The sequence below is a fragment of the Schistocerca cancellata genome, chromosome 3, assembly GCF_023864275.1.
Source record: "Schistocerca cancellata isolate TAMUIC-IGC-003103 chromosome 3, iqSchCanc2.1, whole genome shotgun sequence".
NCBI lineage: Eukaryota > Metazoa > Arthropoda > Insecta > Orthoptera > Acrididae > Schistocerca > Schistocerca cancellata.
Window position 1 is genome coordinate 597607182 of NC_064628.1, and position 17064 is coordinate 597624245.

General features: G+C 40.4%; 1 protein-coding gene across 2 annotated transcripts in view; it reads left to right on the forward strand.

Annotated features, from left to right (window-relative positions):
- Positions 1 to 1309: 1309 nt before the first annotated feature.
- The window catches only part of LOC126175487 (cyclic GMP-AMP synthase-like receptor), a 287658-nt gene continuing 271903 nt past the window's right edge, over positions 1310 to 17064 (forward strand). Inside the window, exon 1 of one of the 2 annotated variants that reach the window (XM_049922305.1) lies at positions 1310 to 1483. The gene's annotated coding sequence lies outside the window, so the exon portion shown is untranslated. Of the gene's footprint in view, positions 1484 to 4277; positions 4413 to 17064 lie in introns of those variants that run through there. The other variant, XM_049922307.1, reaches the window with a different exon arrangement.

The window sequence follows — 17064 nt, forward strand, 5'->3', positions numbered from 1 at the left end:
CGCTGTTTCCGGAATCCATGTTGATTCCTACAGTGTAGATTCTGGGTTTCCAGAAATTACATGATACGCGAGCAAAAAACATGTTCTAAAATTCAACAACAGATCGATATCAGTTTTGCGCATCTGCTCGACGACCCTTCTTGAAAACTGGAATTACCTGTGCTCTTTTCCAATCATTTGGAACCTTCCGTTCCTCTAGAGACTTGCGGTACGCGGCTGTTAGAAGGGGGGCAAGTTCTTTCTCTTACTCTGTGTAGAATCGAACTGGTATCCCGTCAGGTCCAGTGGACTTTCCTCTGTTGAGTGATTCCAGTTGCTTTTCTATTCCTTGGAGATTTATTTCGATGTCAGTCATTTTTTCGTTGGTGCGAGGATTTAGAGAAGGAACTGCAGTGTGGTCTTCCTCTGTGAAACAGCTTTGGAAAAAGGTGTTTAGTGTTTCAGCTTTACGCGTGTCATCCTCTGTTTCAATGCCATTATCATCCCAGAGTGTCTGATTTAATGTAAGACCAGAACTTCCTAGGATTTTCTGTCAAGTCGGTACATAGAATTTTACTTTCGAATTCACTGAACGCTTCACGCATAGCCCTCCTTACGCTAACTTTGACATCGTTTAGCTTCTGTTTGTCTGAGAGGTTTTTGTTGCGTTTAAATTTGCAGTGAAGCTCTCTTTGCTTTCGCAGTAGTTTCCTAACTTTGTTGTTGAACCACGGTGGGTTTTTCCCGTCCCACACAGTTTTACTCGGCACGTACCTGTCTAAAACGCATTTTACGATTGCCTTGAACTTTTTTTATAAACACTCAACATTGTCAGTGTCGGTACAGCAGCCGGCCGGAGTGGCTGTGCGGTTCTGGGCGCTACAGTCTGGAACCGAGCGACCGCTACGGTTGCAGGTTCGAATCCTGCCTCGGGCATGGATGTGTGTGATGTCCTTGGGTTAGTTAGGTTTAATTAGTTGTAAGTTCTAGGCGACTGATGACCTCAGAAGTTAAGTCGCATCAGAGCCATTTGAACCATTTGTCGGAACAGAAATTTTCGTTTTGATCTGTTAGGTAGTCTGAAATGTGCCTCCTTCTGTTACATCTGCCTAAACAATACATTATTGCACTGGGACGACAAGTGGGAGGGGGGAGTGGATTGGTGGAGCGGGTTAGAGCGTCAGACACGCTACTTAGCCAAGGCGCTAAATTAGCTGGAGACGACTCTGTGTGTATCATTATGCACTGGACGTAGTCGCCTTTTTTTCTGTAGATGCTGATATCACTCTACCGGATAAGCTGACTGGGTTGGCGGCACTGACGATTGCGAAAGAAACGTGCTTCCCCGTTAATCTAAACGTAGTTGCTGTGCAGTGGCAGGGACGCGATAGCGTCACGTGATGGACCTACGACTAGGGGGACTCACGTCACACCTGTAGATGTGCAGGAGACTCCACGAGCTTTGGGTTATTGTGGAAGACGTGCAGAGCCTGTGCGACAAACGGTAAGTACGCGCTTAGCGGTGACGTCTTGACAATTATCTCTCTATAATGGTAACGGATACGACAAGCAAGAGCAGAAAACAGTCACTCACAGTGAGTACTGTGTCGATTCTAATATTTCGTTACGCTTTTGCTGTGCTAATGCTTCTCCAGTTCATCTGGAGTGGTCTCTTCGCGATTTTATTGTTTTACTGTGTTTGTATTTCAGTACCCTGTATCGTATACAGGGAGAACATTTACAGTACTCCTCCTCGCGCTCTTGAAGTTATCATAGTTAATGGTTATGTACTAAAATTCATGCAAATTTCTCAATTATATGGTGCAGCACTCCCGAATAAACATTACGTTTTAGTCCCTTATGAGTAAATGTGTATTGAAACTAGAGTGAATGCTGGAACGATAGATTCTTATGGAACTGTAAGTGGGTGATGCAATCCCAAAGCAGGATTCATATATCATCACAACTGGGTGGCAAACATAGGCGCGGAAAAATTTCTTACTCCACACTTACCTTACAGATGGTCAAGCGTCTTGTCAGATAGAAAGTAAATTACCCATTCCTTCACCCCTAATGAGGCAGGCTGTAAGAAATGCCACTAGACATAAAATTTTATGGGTGGAATGGAGATATTGGAGGAAATTTCAGCAACGTATCTGTCAGAGGCAAAGCTAATGAGTTAACTGCAGGAAGGCTTACCTTCTATCTTTGTATGCGTCGATTCTTCTTGGTAGTTAAGTTATCAATCAGTTTATCTTTAAATTTCTGATCACTTGGGAGTGATTTAACCAGTGTCTTTTCTATGGCTGTTATGCAGAGAGAACTTAAGCTATATTTGTCATTGAATTGCAAAGGCAATTTTAAATTCTTATCTCAGAAGCTGTAGTGACAGGCAATATAAGAATCAATTTGATAAGCTTTGTAACTTTGTTATAAATATTTTCAAGATCATTGCCCATAAAGAATTTAAGGTCTTCAAGTGGTAAGTTTTTATGTTTGTCAGTATAAATGTTTCCTAACTCATTTTCCAATAGATTTTCCGGTCGTTCTTTGTTGTATAATGGGTAAGTTGTATGAGAGCCATTTAGTTTTGTTGCTGGAAAATTTGATCTATATTTTCAGAACTGCTTCTTATCAAGCAACTCCATAAACTGAATATTCTGAAGGTCTCCAAAACTCATTTCAATTTGCGCTATATTTTATCTAAGATCTCATAAGATAACATTTTAAGGAACTGCAAGCCATATTCTCTAACACATATTTCACCGTGAAATTTATTGCTACAGCTTTCAATAGATGAGCTCACAGTTTTTCTGATACAATATCTTTCAACGAACAGATGTCTTCTTGATTTCAGCATTGCACATAATAATATCACACGCAATTTTGTATTGAAGAAGTCCATAAAGATGCCCAACACACACTAATATTTCTGTGCAAAGGCAAAGCAGGAAAAGGAATTGAATTTTAGTAAGACTGCTAAGAAAACCACAAGCACTGTAGAACGACTCTGCATCTCAGTCCACATCAATTGTGGTCATATTCTGGAAAATGCTTTAAACTCATGGTATTTAAGATATATTGCCAAAATAGCTCCTGAATTGAATTCCAGCATTTAGTACATGTTTTAGGCAATCTGAATCTTTTATTTTCTAAGAGTTGTGTTCTCTTTGTAGATTTTCTAAAAATGAATGGAATGCTAAGAAGTTGCAAAAGAAAAGCCTAACTGCAATGGATCGCAGAAAATGGAGAGGCAAAGGACCTGCTAATATAGCAGAAAACTGAAGATGATGATTAACAGCATTAGATTAAGTTTCCAAGTACAACAGTGCTAAAATATAGCTCGCGGATATTTTTGTGTAACAAAGTTACGGACACCACCATGTTTAACTGCTATTACTGAGGCTACATCAAAGTTGGTTCATTATTTTTTAAGCAATGCCTCAGAGATCAAGTGCACTGAGTACAATTTCTGATAAAACATGAGCAATTTTATCACTAGAATATTCGTTTGTGACTTACAAGATATAACCAGGGTTTTATCTGCCTGCACTACAACAAACTCGTGTGATTCTAACTTTCTTTAATTCCATCATTAACGAGATCGACAAAATCAATTCCTTTTGAACTGTGTTTTATGTTCCTTTGAACCCAGACGTGCTCCTGCAAGTGACCATGAATAAACTTCTGCCTAGACAAAAGCTCAAGTAATTCTAAGTAATTCTCTTGTTTCCAGAAGTTTCATCATCAGAGTGGTTTCTGAATGCGAACTTTCGCTTTCCCAAGATACAAACAACATCAATAAGTCTCTCGATTACGAATCTTTTTTGTTTCACAACCGCATGATATGTTGTGAATAGTAGTCTGCTTCAGAAAGAATGTTCAACATACTTCGAAAGAAGCTCACGTCTATTCTTTTTCAATTCCAGACGCATCAAACAAAATACAAGTATAACAATACAATTTGTTAGCGGAGCATCCTGTAAGCCAAGGATACTTTTTATTCCAAGAAAATTGAAATTTTCTGTTCTGTTTGCCATCAAATATTTTAATGCCTTCAACGTAGTGTGAATAGCTTATCTTTGTAAGCGACTTGGTTTCATACGTTTAGCTTCAAAATGAGTTATCATCTTATTCGCGAAATAAAGATAAAACTGTTTCTTCTGCACTAACAGTAACATAATCAGTTAATCGCATGCACTCACGAGTGGTACTACTAAACCTGGACTTACGCGCGCGAAATACAATTTCGCCTATGTAGCAACCTTGCAATTTCGCAGCTCAAGCAAGCCTCAAGGCCACTCTCCCACAGCACACGTGACTACCGGCTGCCGCGTCAAAGCAAGATGCTGTTCCTAGAAGCCTCCAGTGAACCGTTATAACTGGTTAGCCTGCATAAATCTGTGAACTCTCAGCTCTTTGACGGATCGAATGTAAGTTTAGTAACGTACAAAACAAACTTAAATTGTTTTCAACGTCTTGTTATATTCTAGTTGTACTTTTTCTTCAAATTTTTGGGTAGGCTAAGCCTCGAAAGCCTCTCAAGAGTTTCGTCACAGATATCTGTCTGTATAAAAGAATAGCTCTGCTTGAATTTCGGGTGACTAGTGTTTTTGAATAAAATGTTAACAATAGGAGTTAATCCTCTAGAATAATAGGTACGGGAAATAGGTTCCAATACGATGAAAAGAGACTGAAAGGCGGAAAAATTGACGAACTAGAGAAAATACGTAGTAAAATAGTGATTGGTTTTCGGATATATTAGAAAGGGACTCATGTATTTTTCGTATTTCACAACATGGAAGCAAACGAATAATGGTAAAAATTTACGAACAGAATGGAATCAAATAAATAACGTTTTGTACGTACCCGGCTGCTTCAGTTCCAGATTAATTCGCCGCCTCAAAACTGAAACTAATAATCGCCATGCTCTGCGGAAAAACGGACTCTACATCTGCATACATTTTCTGCAAACCACTGCGAAGTGCAGGGCGAAGGGTACTTACCGTGTTCCCACATGATAGCGTTTCTTCCCGTTCCATTTGTGTATGAAATGAGGGAATTTCGTTGTCGGAAGAGATACCACACACGTCAGAAAAGGATTACGTACGGATTTGCGTACCCTGTGTTCTAAATCATTTGAGTGAAGATTCTGTAAATGATAGAAGATCCTAAATTTAGTACTTTGCGATAAGGAGTTAACTGCCGAAAAAGAATACTTAGTTTTTTGTTAGTATAAACAACTCCTTCCATGTAGCAGATTATCAGCTAAAGCAGTTCAGACATGGATACTACACCACTCGAAAACGCCATGAATGACAAAATAGCCGGCCTTAGTGGCCGAGGGGTTCTAGGCGCTAGAGTCTGGAACCGCGCGACCGCTACGGTCACAGGTTCGAATCCTGCCTCGGGCATGGATGTGTGTGATGTCCTTGGGTTAGTTAAGTTTAAGTAGTTCTAAGTTCTAGGGGACTGATGACCGCAGCAGTTAAGTCCCATAGTGCTCAGAGCCATTTGAACCATTTTTTTTTAATGACAAAATATATCGTAAGAGTGGCACTGCAGTGATGTGGTGGATAATCTACACTGACGTAAACAATCGCAACACCAAAGAATGGACCACTTCTACTACGTACCGGGTTCGACGGATTAGAACTGAAATGACGTAACAAGTGCCCTTATACTTCATCACTGGCGGCTGTAGGACGATTATTATGTACGACGGACAGCCTTGAAGGACGTGTTAGGTCGACGTGTCTAGAACGGCAATTTACTCAAATTCCGAAAGGTGAAACTGCGGATCGCCCTACGATCAAGACCCTTCCCCTCAATTATGCAGAGGATGAACAGGCGGCTGCCCCATACGAAGTCGACCACACTCGTCAAACAGACGCTCCCGACGGGACGGACATGGTGGAGTCAGAATTATTGGACCCATCCGCTACGACGGAGCCCCGTAGAGGAGACAATCAACGGCAGGCCTTGTAGGACAGTACGGATGAGAAGATGGACATGACGCACAGGTCGTGCTGATTGCAGACTTTCTTCCTGATAACAGGGCATTCGAAGAGACCCACCCCCATTCGGATTCCGAAACACACGTTCACAAACAGCGTTCCCCACAAAAGCACAAGAAACGGCCGCGTGCTCCGTCCGAGGACTGCCTCCTGAACGTCTGAAAAGGAATGTGAACAGTCTCCCACAGGCAGCAGTGACGCTATACTTCTAGAGGAAGGAATGCTGCCTGACAATATTCTCTCCGTGGGGGCTCGTGGAATGGTACTCACGGTGCTGGGTATAAGGCTTATCAACATCGACCGCATCTTCCGGCACGGACAGACGTCGCAATCGTTCACGCGTCTTTCCAGAAACAGTCGCGCCGCTCGTACGACACCACCATGACCATTTAATGTTTGGTGTGCAAATATATATATATATATATATATATATATATATAAAGGTACGGCCAAACTTTCAGGAAACATTCCTTACAAACAAAGAAAGAAAATATGTTACGTGGACATGTGTCCGGAAACGCTTACTTTCCATGTTAGAGCTCATTTTATTACATCTCTTCAAATCACATTAATCATGGAGTGGAAACACACAGCATCAGAACGTACCAGCGTGACTTCAAACACTTTGTTACAGGAAATGTTCAAAATGTCCTCCGTTAGCGATGATACATGCATCCACCCTCCGTCGCATGGAATCCCTGACGCGCTGATGCAGCCCTGGAGAATGGCGTATTGTATCACAGCCGCCCACAATACGAGCACGAAGAGTCTCTATATTTGGTACCGGGGTTACGTAGACAAGAGCTTTCAAATGTCCCCATAAATGAAAGTCAAGAGGGTTGAGGTCAGGAGAACGTGGAGGCCATGGAATTGGTCCGCCTCTACCAATCCATCGGTCACCGAATCTGTTGTTGAGAAGCGTACGAACACTTCGACTGAAATGTGCAGGAGCTCCATCGTACATGAACCACATGTTGTGTCGTACTTGTAAAGGCACATGTACTAGCAGCACAGGTAGAGTATCCCATATGAAATCATGATAACGTGCTCCATTGAGCGTAGGTGGAACAACATGGGGACCAATCAAGACATCACCAACAATGCCTGCCCAAACGTTCTCAGAAAATCTGTGTTGATGACGTGATTGCACAATTGCGTGCGGATTCTCGTCAGCCCACACATGCTGATTGTGAAAATTTACAATTTTATCACGTTGGAATGAAGCATCATCCGTAAAGAGAACATTTGCTCTGAAATGAGGATTGACACATTGTTGGGTGAACCGTTCGCAGAAGTGTACCCGTGGAGGCCAATCAGCTGCTGATAGTGCCTGCACACGCTGTGCATGGTACGGAAACAACTGGTTCTCCCGCAGCACTCTCCATACAGTGACTTGGTCAACGTTACCTTGTACAGCAGCAACTTCTCTGACGCTGACATTATGGTTATCGTCAACTGCACGAAGAATTGCCTCGTCCATTGCAGGTATCCTCGTCGTTCTAGGTCTTCCCCAGTCGCGAGTCATAGGCTGGAATGTTCCATGCTCCCTAAGACGCCGATCAATTGCTTCGAACGTCTTCCTGTCGGGACACCTTCGTTCTGGAAATCTGTCTCGATACAAACGTACCGCGCCACGGCTATTGCCCCGTGCCAATCCAGACATCAAATGGGCATCTGCCAACTCCGCATTTGTAAACATTGCACTGACTGCAAAACCACGTTCTTGATGAACACTAACCTGTTGATGATACGTACTGATGTGCTTGATGCTAGTACTGTAGAGCAAGGAGACGCATGTCAACACAAGCACCGAAGTCAACACTACCTTCCTTCAATTGGGCCAACTGGCGGTGATTCGAGGAAGTACAGTACATACTGACGAAACTAAAATGAGCTCTAACATGGAAATTAAGCGTTTCCGGACACATGTCCACATAACATCTTTTCTTTATTTGTGTGTGAGGAACGTTTCCTGAAAGTTTGGCCGTACCTTTTTGAACAAATTAATTATACTATTGACATTTTTGATTTTTATTAATTTGGCAGCGAATAAATTGTCTTTCACTTTTGATCCAGTGGTTTCGTGAACTTACGTCGAGTCTGGTACCCTTGGTTATACTCGTCTTCTCCCGCCATAAGTTTTTCTCTTTCTTGACCGTGTGTATAATATTAATTCTTAATGGGACCTCCTCTTCTGATGCAGGCAGCTTGTTGACATGACATTGGCATAATGCGCGGAAGAAAAGAAAACTTTCGTGGTTTTGCACAAAAACGAACGTTCAGACTTAATATTTTCATAGGATTATTATTCAGACGACACATTGTATTACAAGAAAAACGTCTTCTCGCCACGAGAACTAAAGACAGAGTCTCTCTAATGATTGACAAAAAATGGAGTTTTTATCATTTGTTATTCGCCTTCCGGCTTAGCAAATTATGATTATTATCATTGGTTTTAAATTCTTGTCGTAGCTTGGTGGTGGTTTTCCTTATGTATCTATACAATTGCCCCCACACTGTGCGGTGACATGCAATGGAGGTGCGCAGTTTTTTGTATACACTCGTACACCTTAAATTTAAATGTTGCCGAAAGAGGTACAATGATCTTTATTCGTCGGCGTATGTTTCTTTGTATTTTGGGTTGGAGGTGTCAGTTTGCCTTGCTTACACATTATCTTACAGGAAATACATAACTTATATACAGATAGTTCATTAAGTATTTACATGAGAGCACTGTTGGAGCGGCTACTTGTCCTTTTGGCAACATTGCCAGTCTCTGGGCGCATGTGCACGAAATACGTTTGTTGGGTGCGCAAGAGCCGTTAATGCTCCACGCATTGTGTACGGTCCTCGCGCTTCCACTCCCGCTTTAGTGGCACTTTCACACTGAGTGCCGTACTGTCTGTCGAATAATTTGCTGTGGCGTGGTCTCCCATTGTGAGTGCGATGCATGTGTGTTTACTCTCCAAGAACCGATGCTGCGGCAGATAATTCACCTTTGATACGCCCCAGGAAGGATCTTCTCCGTCGTATCCACATTGTCAGTGGGGTGAATACTGCACATCAACACCCGACGACAAGGTAAGTGATGCTTGCACAATTGTAGTTTGATGATTAGTATATCAGACGTTGCGTAGCATGACATTACCATAACTGATTCGTTGCACTATTGTACACGCGTTTGGATACCAGTATCTATTTCGTCGTTCACTTTGACGTGAGAATTGTTTTTAATCCTTGAGGTTTTCTCCTTTTGTGTTAGTTTTTCAAGTTCATCTTTTACATATGGCTCGATATACACATAAAATTCACATAAACATTTTGACATAACACTGCATATTACAATGGCTTACGTCTAAGGCTGACATTCCACCTATTATTTGTATCAAACGTAGAAAATTATTAAATACTAAAACATTACAAAATTCCTTTTTCAGTTACAGTTGCCGGTTAGTATAGATTGTTGGTTAGCTTAAAAAAACGCTTTTTACATAAATATAAGTAACTCATTTACATTCCATTACATTGTGCTACTATATATGCATTTAATGCATCCACAATTTATTTTCCAGTCATGCATACATCAGTTATGAGAGTTTAATATTTTCCTAGGGAGAAACAGAGACATTTACATCAGGATTCTATATTTCGCGTTGCTGGCTTAACTACGTTTTGGCGCCGCTTCCTGCGTTGGGGAGAGAATAAGGAATACTATATCACTGGTTTATGGATTACTAAGGAAATGCTATTCGTCCTTTCTTAAATCACTTATCAGGGAACTCCCTTTTCATAGAACCGAAACGTATTAACGACTCATGTACTATATACCATTGTGTTGCTTATAATTTTTTACGTGTACCTTTGTGTTCGTAACGCAAAAGTTTTGCATTAAGTCGTACTTATCTCTTTACGATTATGTGGAAATGTCGTCGTTTATGTTCGTATGTGACGCGATATGAATTGATTAGTTTTATTTGAGGTAATATGCCTCCGTGTTTATGTGCACTTTGTAATCAGTAGGTACGGGTAAGTGTTTTGTAGTTGCACTGCGACGATGTATATTCTTATTCTTCATTTGCTTGTTGACCAAAATATACATATAGACATACTAATAACTAAATAATTCCGTTGAGGTGCGGCCCGTTTTTCATTTGGTACCTATAACACCCGTCGTAAATCTCTTCTTCTGTGCCGTGTCGATGCAGTGGTCGCTGCAATATAAAAAACTTATAACTAACTTAAAAACTAATTGTGTTTCGTAGCTCATAGGCCACGTATATACTCGGTCATCACCTTCGTTTGCAGCCACTTCATATTTCATTCTTATTTGTTTATATATTTATTTACTTGCATTTGTATTCCTTTTGTTCATTTACCCTGCAAAGAAAGTTACTTTGACATATCCTACGGTATCTTATCATTTTGTTACCTAACACGTTCTGTATCTTTCATTGTAATGATTTCTTTAAATTCTAGCTACAATGTATATATTTTAGTACTGACGCAACTTCTCATGTTGATATAGGCCTGAATGCAATGTTATATTCCTTTATTCCCCGATAGTAAATATAGTTGTTACGCGTTATTATTTATTTTGAAATTGGGCTTGATACTTGTGCAGCTTCGCGTTTCTATTTGGTTGTGCCGCGAGTTAGCCTATTGCGCTAGCGCAAGGTCAATGTCTTTTCCCTAGTACTGACGTAAGCATCCATTGTTAAGCGCGCACAGCTGAGTCGTACGCTGTTCCAGTTTCCATTTCGCTTCGCGTGATGCTGTGTTTTTACACTTCCTTCTAGTCAAATATTTTGTCTTTGCTTACTAAACAAGAAAATTATTTAAATCTATGCATATTTCATTCAAAAATACACATAATAAAATTTTTTACTTATAAAACTATGAAATTACTTATAAATATATTTTATGACAAGAAAACTGCTGTGATATGGTGTCACTACTCGTGAAAAGTTTTTAAGCCTTTGTGAGAGTGGAGACCTTTGTCTCTCCCCGTTCTTTCATATACCAACCTATAAATTCCAGGATAAGGTATTTTTGCAATAATATATGGCCCTGAGTATAGTAATTGCCCTTTTTTGTTCAGCTTACCGATCTTTGTCGATTCGGGATATGTTCTTAATAAGACTCGTTGCCCTCCAAAAAAATGTGTAACTCGTTTTAACTTTTTGTTGTATATTCTCTTTCTGTATTCTGCTCTATTCTCCAGCGTAATTATTGCTCGTTTAATTTTATCCTGTAAAGTTAACTCTTTAGTAGGTAATTTTCGTGTGGGTGATACCCATTCGTCAGTTTGCTTTGTGTTAAACATCAGTTCATTAGGAGTGAAACCTGTGGAAGAGTGGGGGAGATTGTTTACTATTTGCATTAATGGAGTCACGTATTCAACCCATCGTGGATGCTTATTATGAGCGTAAGCCCTTATAAATCCATTGAATTCATTGAACACCCTCTCCACGGGACTTGCTTCTGGGTGGAAAAAACTTAGCAAGATATGCCCTGTGTATTCATGAATTGTTCCCATTTTCTTGCTACGAAATAGACTGCGTTGTCTGCTAATATTACTTTGGGTTTCCCTACTCTACGTAAATAATCCTCTTCAATACCCCTTATGATGCTACTGGCTGTAATGGTTTTGATAGCATAAAGTTTGATGTATTTTGTGAAAATATCATAAAGAGCTATTATGTATTTGACACCTCCTTTTGCTCTAGGATATGGCCTCGGTATATCCAGAGAAACCATTTCCAGTGGAGCTTTGGTTAGTATGGGGTGTAGTTCTGTAAACTTTGAAATATTGGGTGGTTTTGTTCTTCGGCGAATAGCACACTTTTATAATATTTGAAACACGTCGTCGTAAATCAGGAAAGTAACAAAGTTTGGAAATCTTGTCTGTACATTTTGTTACTCTGTAGTGTCTCCATACTTCATGTGTGTGTTTAATAAATTCGTCGATATATTCCTCTGGAAGACATACACACCAGTGGTTAGAACTTTCGTGCTTCCAGTGAAACAAAACGCCTTTCTATGACTGATACCATTTACTTACATTACAGTTTGTATTCTAGTTGAGATTTTGTATTACCTTTTTTCACCTATTATCTTGGTGTTGTATCATCTCCATCTGTTTACAAATTTGTTTGTAGTCTGATTTTTGTGTATTACTTTGCATAAATAATGTTCGGATTTCTGAATTGCGTTCAGATAGGCCCTACGACGAATGCTGGTACACTATAGTCGAGACCACGCAGTTTGGCGCAGACATACTCTCGATTTCTACTGCAATGTACTGTGAAACCATGGTACTATGACGCTATCTCGAGAACGACAAACGTCGACTCACCATGCTAGAGCTCAGATCATCGCCCACACGCGACTCCAACTCGAGGGGACGTTACTTCGATCGAGAACGCAGGATAGGATAGCAAGTGAAATCCGTCTATGTTCCATGTACTTCACGAAGGTAAACAGTGACGAAGAGTGCTAACACATCAATCGACACGGACGTTCGTCGTCTCTCCTCGCAACACGACATAGGCTCCACATTCCACGACTATTTTTCTGGCTTTATTTAGTTCAGACCCCTGATCTAACTGCATTAGCAGACGATCTCAGACGGTTTACGACACCATTACCCAGGCAATGGTAAAGGGGCGGCTTCCCCTTAGAATTTTACAGGACTTTTCAATATTTATTAGCCACCTGATGGATAGACATGTTTCACGAACTGGAATATACAGATGTGCCGCTCCCTGCGACCTTTGTGGAATAGATGATTATACCAATTCAAAAAATGCCCGGTCGATCACGGATACAAGGTTTCTGCCCGCTGACGCTCCTGAATTGTGATGTCAAGATCTTTTCCAGACTTGGTAGAACGTTTATACCAGATCTCACATAAAGTTAATTCAGCCGATAATACGTCGATACGATGTAATAATAACATTCAGACAGCACTCAGTGAGCATCATGACTTGATCGCACTGGCAAGGGCATGAAGGGGGCGTTGGTGTCATTTGACTTCAGTCAAGTCTTTGATCACGTGGACCATGACTATCTGGAAGCAGTACTCCAACATGTATGATGCTCTTGGCCATGTATCACTGTCATGATGCCGCTCCTCCGTATTGCATACTCCAAGGTGATTGTTAATGATCGACCTACGCCACACCACACGATTTCCCGATTTGTATGCCAAGACTGCCATCTGGCTACATTTCTCTATGTTGTGGCCCCTGAACCACTATTATGCAGCCTACCCCTGCGACTAACGGTATGACGTTTCGAGGTCACACCTTCCAATGTACTGCTGACGACCTGGTGGTTGTGATCCACAATGGCGAAGACACTGGTAACACACTGGATTGGGTCTCTACATATGACATGGGCTCATGTAGTCGTATCAACGTCACCAAATCACTGGTGATGAATATTGTGGTCGGTCTGCCTGTTAACTGTGTCACCCCCCTACAGCTCAGAGGTACCAGAAAATGCCTTGGCATTGATTCACTGGCGATGTACGACACACTGCTGCTCACAACTACCGACGACTGTTACGCAGTGTTTGGTCAGGCATTGCGTGCAATCAGCTGTGGGGAATGGATATCCTCTCAAGGCTTTCGGATGCTTTATGAGCTCAGGTATGCTTTTCAAGATCAAATATGAAACTCCTACCCTGCCACTGGATCGGGGAGGCCTTGGACTTATCTCTGTTTATGACAGGTTTGTCGCTCTATTTCTAGGCTCTGTCGGGTTTGTCAATAGAGGACCTGGTACCACCCTCTCCCACGCGGCCTAGGATGAAACAGCACGTCCCTCCATCACTCTTTAGATTAGATTAGATTAGATTAGTTTTTCGTTCCATAGATCCGTGCTGAGGGGTTCCTCGTGGATGTGGAACATGTCAATTTTTTTAAATTTTTTTAAGACCGCAATAACAATACTAATAGTATGAATATATACATCATTTGTTTCTATTAAAAAATTCGTCAATGGAGTAGAAGGAGTTGGCCACTAGTAAGCCTTTCAGGCCCCTTTTAAACTGATCTTTATTTGTAACTAATTTTTTTATGTTTGCTGGCAAATTATTGAAGATGAGTGTTCGTGAGTAGTGGACCCCTTTTTGAACTAAAGTAAGTGCTTTTAAGTCCTTGTGCAGATCATTTTTGTTCCTCGTATTGTATGTATGAACTGAGCAGTTTGTTGGAAAAAGAGATATACTATTTAGGACAAATTTCATTAAGGAGTAAATATACTGAAAGGCAGTAGTTAGTATACCCAGTTCTTTGAAGAGGTTTCTACAGGACGTCCGTGAATTTACTCCACAAATAATACATATTACACGCTTTTGGACTCTGAAAACTTTTGTTTGACTTGAAGAGTTACCCCAAAATATTATACCATATGACATTATGGAATGAAAGTAGGCAAAGTATGCAAGTTTTTTCATTTTTATGCCGCCTATGTCTGCTAACACTCGAATTGCAAATACAGATTTGTTAAGGCGTTTCTGCAGTTCTGTGGTGTGTTCCTCCCAACTGAATTTATTATCAAGTTGTAATCCCAGGAATTTAAGACTGTCGACCTCTTCTATCTGCTCTTCTTCATACTTTATGCAAATGCCGGGTGGAAACCTCTTACAAGTTCTGAATTGCATATAGTGAGTCTTTTCGAAGTTTAATGTCAGTGAGTTGGCTTTAAACCATTCATTAATATCCATGAAAATATCATTAGCAGATCTTTCTAGAACTGCACTTGACATACTATTTATTGCAATACTTGTGTCATCTGCAAACAAAACGACCTCTGCTTCTGGCAGTGTAACTGATGAAGGATCATTGTACACAAGAAAAAGCAATGGCCCTAAGATGGAACCTTGTGGGACACCACATGTAATTTCTTCCCATTCTGATGATGACTGATGACTTAATTCACTAGTCCCTTGCATTTACTCCCTTTGTTTCCTGTTAGTGAGGTATGACTTGAACCATTTTGCAGCACTGCCCATGACACCATAAAATTCTAATTTGTTTAAAAGGATGTTGTGGTTCACACAATCAAATGCCTTTGACAAATCACAGAAAATACCTGCTGCTTGTAACTTGTTATTTAATGAATTAAGTACATTTTCACTGTAGGTGTAAATAGCCTTCTCGATATCAGAACCCTTCAGAAATCCAAACTGTGTTCTTGATAATATGTTATTTGTGCTCAGATGGTTGAGCAGCTGCCTGTACATTACTTTTTCTAAAATTTTTGAGAATGCTGGTAAAAGTGAAATCGGTCTGTAATTTGATGGTATCTCTTTATCCCCTTTCTTGAATAGAGGCTTAACATGTGCATATTTTAGCCAGTCAGGAAATGTCCCAGCTATAATTGACTGGTTACACAAGTAACTTAGAATTGTACTAAACTCACAAGAATATGCCTTAATTAACTTTGTTGATATTTCATCATAACCACTAGAATGTTTTGTTTTTAAAGATTTTATTATGGAAGTTATTTCTTTTGGTGAAGTGAGTGACATATTCATGTACCTGAAGCTATTTGTAAAGGCTAGTTTCAGATATTCAAGGGCATTATTTACTGATCCTGACAATCACATTCTATCAGTAACGGATATAAAGTACTTGTTAAATAGATTTGCCACACTATGAACATTGGTTACTAATGTGTCATCTAACCTTAGTGCTATTTGCTCCTGTTCCTTTCTGGTTCTACCAGCCTCCTCTTTCACTATATCCCATATTGTTTTTATTTTGTTCCCTGACATTGCTATCTTCTTCTCGTAGTGCATTTGTTTAGATGTCTGAATTACTTTTTTCAATATTTTACAGTAATCCTTGTATTTAGCTAAATCGTCAGCATTGGAGCTATTCTTGGTCGACAGATACATTTTCCTTTTTGTCTTACAGGAAATCTTTGTTCCTTGCGTAATCCATGGTTTTATTATAGACTTCTGTTTAATTTGAGTAACTTTTAGAGGAAAACAGTTTTCAAACATGGTACTGACATTTTTCATGAATGTGTTATATTTTTCATTCATGTCATGAGCATTATAAACATCCTTCCAGTTCATATCTTGGAGCAGTTTTCTAAAACACTCAATTTTTGGTTGATTGACTACTCTCCTGTACTCAGATTTTGCAGTCTTGATAATCTGTTTAGAATTTACATCGAAAACAAGGAGCTGCATGTCATGATCTGATAATCCATTTATTACAGGTTTTATGATATGATTTTATTCCTTTGACTTGTCTATAAATATGTTATCTATGTTATCTAGCTCCAAGGAACAGGCGATTTAGATAAAGATCTTTGAGATTGTATGTGTTTGCTTGTTGCCGTGGGAAGCGACACAACTTCAGAGAAAATCATCTCTTCCCTCTATGTGAAAACTTAAAAAAAAAACAGTGATTGGTGGTTTCTTTTTTTTCTTATTTTAGATACGCAGGTTTCTTAACTCTTGCCCTGAGCTAATGCTGTCATGTGGGAGGGGAGATTTAGCGCCACTAGAGTCCTGTGATTGGTTCAAGATAGGGTGAAGGCAGTGTCGTTTCTTGCACTTTGTGGGAAAACAGTTTTTTTTCTGGAGTGGTGTGAAGCACTGGGGTGCAGTACTTTGGTCTGGTAAGGGACTTCTAGTCGAAGCTCTGGCATGTGTGGTTGGTACATGGGACCTGTCCTGAGACTGACTTCACTTGCGAGTAGTTTAGACTGGGGAGCCTGTGGTGAAGTTCTTTCTGTACTGACGGTGTGACTTCAAATATCTCGGATGCTAAGTTGCTGAGGCCACACTTATTCGTTTTTGGTTTACCACTTTTGACGTTTGGTATCCTTGTGTGCTCTGTTGTATAAGCGAGCCAAATTGGTCCTTGGTACGACCAGCGAATGGGTGTGTCACACACTGAAATCTACTGTGATTTCAGCGCTCTGGTAGAGAGTAAATTGCGATCCATCTGCCTGATCGCTAGACCCTGAGATTTCTGCATTTCTTTCATGGTCAAAATCGATTCCCAGGTGCAACCTCCATGTCTCATCTCCTCCTCCCTCACAC